Source organism: Egretta garzetta, unplaced genomic scaffold (genome assembly GCF_000687185.1).
Source record: "Egretta garzetta isolate BGI_Z169 unplaced genomic scaffold, ASM68718v1 scaffold397, whole genome shotgun sequence".
Classification (NCBI taxonomy): Eukaryota; Metazoa; Chordata; class Aves; order Pelecaniformes; family Ardeidae; genus Egretta; species Egretta garzetta.
The window spans coordinates 7,377,237-7,383,302 of NW_009260493.1; positions in this window are offsets into that span (position 1 = coordinate 7,377,237).

Below are 6,066 nucleotides of genomic sequence, written 5' to 3' on the forward strand. Positions count from 1 at the left end.
CAGGAATGAGATGAAAATGAGAAGCAAAACTTAGGCTACATGTAAATGGAAAAATCCTGACATTGGGATTGTGGGATCATCTCCTCAGGGTAGTAGTGGAAGCCGGTAGTTTAGGACTTGAACAACCAGACAGAGAAGGAGCACGAGGCACCACATTGCAAGGAACCATCCTCCCTTTCACACGGAACATTTTGATCTCCCCTGGCTTCTTTGAGGAAGAAAGTGAAAAGTCGTAAGACTCCTTGGCCACCATTTCTCCTTGAGGATCCGAAGGAATGCTTAATGTTGACGGCTCAGCTGAACTGCACCTTTGGGAATTCTTATCTATCCTCAAATTCTTATCTTTAGTTTCAGTTGTTTATATTTCCTGACTTCCTGTCTACAGTGCTTATCCAAGTTTATTGTTCAGTTTTACTATTCCTTGTTTAACAACTGCTCCTTTACGCTCAGGAGTTGGCGGTGCTTCAGCAGTGGGTGATTTCTCTGTTTATCTTTACCACCTAATTCAGGTGTTAGAAGTAACATGCTAACCTTGGAACAGCCTCAACAATCCCAAGATGCAAAGTTTCCCCATACTTTCGCTGATTCTTTTTTACTTTTGTAGCAACCTTTTTATTCGTGGCACGGTTCTGGACTAGGCGTGACCATTGCATTTCTCTACTCGTTGAATTTTAAGCTTGGGTGGCACGTTGGTGGTTTTTTTGGTGATTTTGGTTTTGGTTTTTTTCCTCTGATCCATCCTAGGCAAAAAAGGGTTAATTAGTCTCAGTAAAACATTGACAGTCACCAGGGACTTCTGCGACTGAGATGAAAAACAAGACTGCACCTGTATGCTGGCAATTTCAGATGGATTTTGGTCAACTATTTTTCTCTAGCGCTTTGTTCTGCCAGCTGCCTCAGTGCTTTGGATGCAGGTGGAAGGATGGACTTTGCTATCTATAAAAAAATTTAATGGTGAAGACCAACTTCCGCCTCACCTCCCTGAGGATCAAAGTTATTGCATTGCCACATAACATGGCAGAGCACAAAACAGGCGACAGGCTGCGCGTGCCTAGCCAGCGTGGGGAGGGCTCTTCTCAAAAAAAACAGCTTGAGATTTTTCCCTTCCTCCCTTCTTTCTTTACTTTTTTGTTTTTTTTCTTTTGAAAGAGACGATGCATGCATGGAAGGAATCCCAAACGGAGCAACCATACACAGAAGGGACAAGCCGCCACTGTATCACACATACCATGCAATATCATTAGTGTAGTTCCTCGACAGGGGAGCTGTTGTAGCTCTCCCAATAATCCAATGCGAGGCAAACGATCACTCGGGAGCTCTAAGTGTACGGCTTGATGAATGCTCACAGAAGTTGTTCTCACAGAGACCCTACAGATTTATGTCATAATATGCTAGAGTATGATGAAAATAAATAGTCCCACCTGCCCGTGAAGGTACCTTCATTGCCTGTCGCAGGGCAGCAGATAACGCATGGACTCTTTGAAGGGGCAAGATCTAGTCTCATGAGAGTGCAGTACTGTGACATAAATCTCATACCAGCAAATTCTGCTTGACACAATGGGAACTTTTGGCAGCTGTGTTACGCTGTGTCATACAATAAGGCTCCTGATGTTTTTGACTGCTGTTGTGATAGAAATAAACAGCAGTATTAAGAGCTGAGATATTTACATGTGAGTGGAACATGAGACTTGTAGGATAACAGTCTCCATGAGAGGACTTTAGGCAGAGGGAAAAACCCCAAATATCCAATGGAAAAGTTAGAGCTATGCACTGTTTGTGTGGGCTTTGAAAATACTATCAGAAGCAAAAGACATCTGACTTTTTCCCTCTTTTTTAATGATATGAACAGATGCTCAATCTAGGTTGTTTTCTAAGGTGGTGGTTTTACATCACTGCTCTACAAGCCCACGCTTTCAAAGTGTCATAAAAAGAGGAAAAAATACAGAAGTTGCTAAATGGAGATCAGCAAGCTACAGCAGCTGAAAATAACCCGCATGCATATTGCAGTGAAGTATGTGGGGGCTTTGGAGGAGGTAGCTAGGATGGGTTTTTTAAATTTTATTTTGAGCTGCCTATGACCTTCTAATGCTAATCTGTCTTTAAGCAGTGTATATTTATGTGCATAACATGGGTAGCTGGCTACGAAATAACATTTGGTCTTAAGAAAGATTAACAAAATCTCACATGTCAAGACATGCAGTACCCCAAAAAGAGCGGCTTTCCCTCTTCTCCACCACTGCAGAAAGCACTTAGCTGGTTTGCAGGTAGATCTCACCTGTCTCTACAGCAACAGGTACCACCATCTGCTGTGTAAGGCAAAACAGGATAATAGTCGGACCGAGGATCCTACCTGGTTTAACATATATACAGTGTGCTCCTACGCGTCTGTGCTATTTAGACTGTCTTAACATGTGGTGTTAATGCCACATTTAACTTTGTGTAGGAGGGTCTTGCCAATACTTATTTTGCACCACTAGTTTCATGTGTAGTCATGGGACATCGCTTTGTCCCGTGTGTGTCATGTAATTAATGAATGCTCTTGTAGCTGTGATTGCCTGCAAGTGAGATTCTGTTATCTGCTACGGAGAAAATCAAAGTCTGTAACATCTTTGCACTTAGTTCAACCATTGGTCTAAGCAGCTGGATCAGGTAGTCTAATAAAAGTATTGCTCTCCCTTTAAACCTTGTCTTCCTCTGTTGTAAATGAGTCACTTTTTGTGATAGCTGATGAGAACTTGCATGTTGCGTGGTGCTTGAATGGGTTTCTGAGCTTTCTATCCACATGCTGCCGTTTTGTGTTGGGCAGAATATTGACATCATTGAGATAAAAGACTCTCTTTCTCTTTGGTTCGGAGAGTTGCGTGAAGCAGTTACAATGCTATCATATGCCTCATTTTACATCCAGATGTATTAGAAATAGCTAATTACAGACAGGTTGAATTTAATGTAACCTTTACGGTCTGTACCTTTTACCATAGGTGCTATTTGTAAATAGGCAATTTTAGGTTGCAGTCAGCTCATATTTAACATAATTTCAAATTGTTCTCCAGTGCAGACGTGCATTTAGTGTAAGTGGTATAGTCTGTGTAAAACGCTGGAGCTGAAACCTGACATAGGCTAATCTGTCAGCAAGTGATCTGAGGCAAGTGAATGCTGATCACTTATACAACTGAGCAAGTTTTTACCTCAGATGGGCTGAGCCTGAAAGGCAAGTGTGATTTTCTGCAGAGAACTTCCTTTTTAGATGTACAAACTCTGGATGGGCCACATTAGTGGAGACAGCCCGAGTTAAATGCAACGCTGTTTTGCTGTTAGCCTTTCACTTGGTAAAGCTTTGGGTTTAGCCCGGATTGAGTGGGCTTGTATGTGAGGGTGCGCTGGGAATGGCATCTAATGGCATGGGCTTTGTAGTGTGCATGCAGAAATATTCTCAATGAACATGTGGTACCGGACATGTCTGATGATGATGAGGGGTTTGGTACTCTGCTTGCTGAGCACATCAATGGATTCCCTCGTTCATGCCTTTGTGCTCTACACCTCTTTGGTCTCTCCTATGAAATACTAAGATTTTTTCTAGACAGAAATCCCAGGGCTATTAATGTCATCTTTGCCATATTGAAAAATGAAAAATGTCCATTCAGTCCTGAATCCCTGCACAAACCTATGCGAGATTTTTTGTATAATGAAATATCTAGTTAACTAATTGCAATAGAACTGCGTTCAGCAATAACCAAATCCATGGGAGTGTATGAGTAGCCCAGTGCTGATTTCCAAAAGTAAAAATGACGTAATGAATCCTGACATTGACTTAAGATAAAGGGACTGCCACAGTTCTTGGGATACCTAATAAAGATCAAATGAAGGCATTATATTATTTTGCCTGCCCAACCACAGAATCACAGAATGGCAAGGATTGGAAGGGACCTTGGGAGATCATCTAGTCCAACCCCCCTGCTAAAGCAGGTTCACCTAGAGCATGTTACACAGGACTTTGTCCAGGCGGGCTTTGAATATCTCCAGAGAAGGAGAGTCCACAACCCCCCTGGGCAGCCTGTTCCAGTGCTCTGTCACCCTCAGAGTAAAGAAGTTTTTCCTCATATTCAACTGAAACCTCTTATGTTTCTGTTTGTACCCATTGCCCCTTGTCCTGTCGCTGGGCACCACTGAGAAGAGTCTGGATCCATCCTCGTGACATCCACCCTTAAGATATTTGTATGTGTTTATGAGGTCCCCTCTCAGTCTTCTCTTCTTCAGGCTGAACAAGCCCAACTCTCTCAGCCTTTCCTCGTAGGGGAGATGCTCCAGTCCCTTCATCATCCTAGTTGCTCTCCTCTGGACTCTTTCTAGGAGTTCCTCATCTTTCTTGAACTGGGGAGCCCAGAACTGGACACAGTACTCTAGGTGGGGTCTCACCAGGACAGAGTAGAGGGGGAGGATAACCTCCCTCGACCTGCTGGCCACACTCTTCTTAATGCACCCCAGTTGCCCAAGGTTGCTTTTGACTGTCAGAAAACAGTACTGCGCAACCCTTGCATTTTTTTCATTCAGCAGTACTCACCTCTGAGGCTTTCCTTGGTGTGGGAACTGTACATGAGTCTAAGTGATTATGAAGCTGTATTTTCTTTCAGACCCAAAGAATAGGGGTTTCTGAAGTATTGAAAGAGTATAAAAGTGTTGAAACAGCATAGGTGTTTCCGAAGAAGTTTCACAGATCTCATCCCTATCTTTGCTCTGTCTGCAGTTCTCTTGTAATGCTATTGAACTAATCCAGTAGCCTTAATATGTTCAGATATGAGTATGAGGAAAGAATGCTGATGCTCATGATGAGCAAAGTGCCTAAAATATAAATAACAGTGTGGTTAGTGAAGCTTTGCCTATACTAACATGCTTGTTCACTTTACCTGTGCTTAACTCAGAAGGGCATTCTGCATATCTGTTCATTAAAGGCATTTGCATCTTTTCAATTACTTTGCTTGAATGTAAAGTGTTGGTGTAAAATGTTGCCCATCTTTTGAATAATCAAAAGGTAAATTATCATTCAAAGTATAAATTAAAAGCTCATTAAGGCTTGGGAGTGCAGTACTTCAAAGTTAGGGGAGTCAGAATTGAGGTTCTCCGTGCAATTAATTCACCCTCCCCTCACTCCCCACTTTTCTGTATATGCATTATAACACTAATCTTAATTACACAGTCACATTTATGTGTGTGCACGCACTCATACGCACATTTACAACTGGCTTCTAGCCGGGAGCTCCCACTGCTTCCAATTTAAACCCACCTTGCTCTGCGTCCCTCCGCGTTCATGCTGGGTAACCTCCTTCCTCCCACGTCGGCTCAGCAAGGGGCAGCAGGAGGTCACTTCGGAGGCCAAGGCAGCTGAGCTGAACCATGGTGTGACACCACTCCATCCCTGATGGCGAGGAGCAGGGTCACTACCAGCTGCAGCCCCCGAGCCTCAAATGGGTGCTGCATTGCTGCCCACGGGGTCTGCAAGGAGCGGAGCTGCCAAACTGGACTGGGCCTCTGGTACCCCGGTGTCAAAGGAAATGCTCCGAGGGCACAGCTTGGTCAAATCAGTATGGATCTTCATAGGAATAAGAGCCACAAACGATGCTGCCATGTAAAATTTCAAGTCCCTGATCTGCAGCATGGAGGCAGGAGAGTTTCTTAATTGAAAGTGATGTAAAAATATTTTAACTGGGGCTATCGTGGTTTGAGACCAAGTGACAGTGTGGAGACTAAATGGATTTTTAATCTCAGGCATATGCCATGCAAACCAAAAAGACAGTTAAAGTTCAGGGACTCATGCTAGTAGCTATGCTAACTAGGCCTACCAGGGCAAGGAGAAACTAGTTTTCCTCAACCTCATTCTCAGAAAGGGCTGAACCGTTTTTGCTACAACTTTTTTTTTTCTTCGACATTTCTCTTTATTTGTTTTCCAGCCTAGAGTGTGTGCTCTAGTCATTCTCCTACCTGTGGTTAGTGCTATTCAAAGAAGACACACTCTAACTGAAACTTTGAGTTCCCTGCAGCTAATCCAGTATCACCTTGTTTGTCTGAGAATCC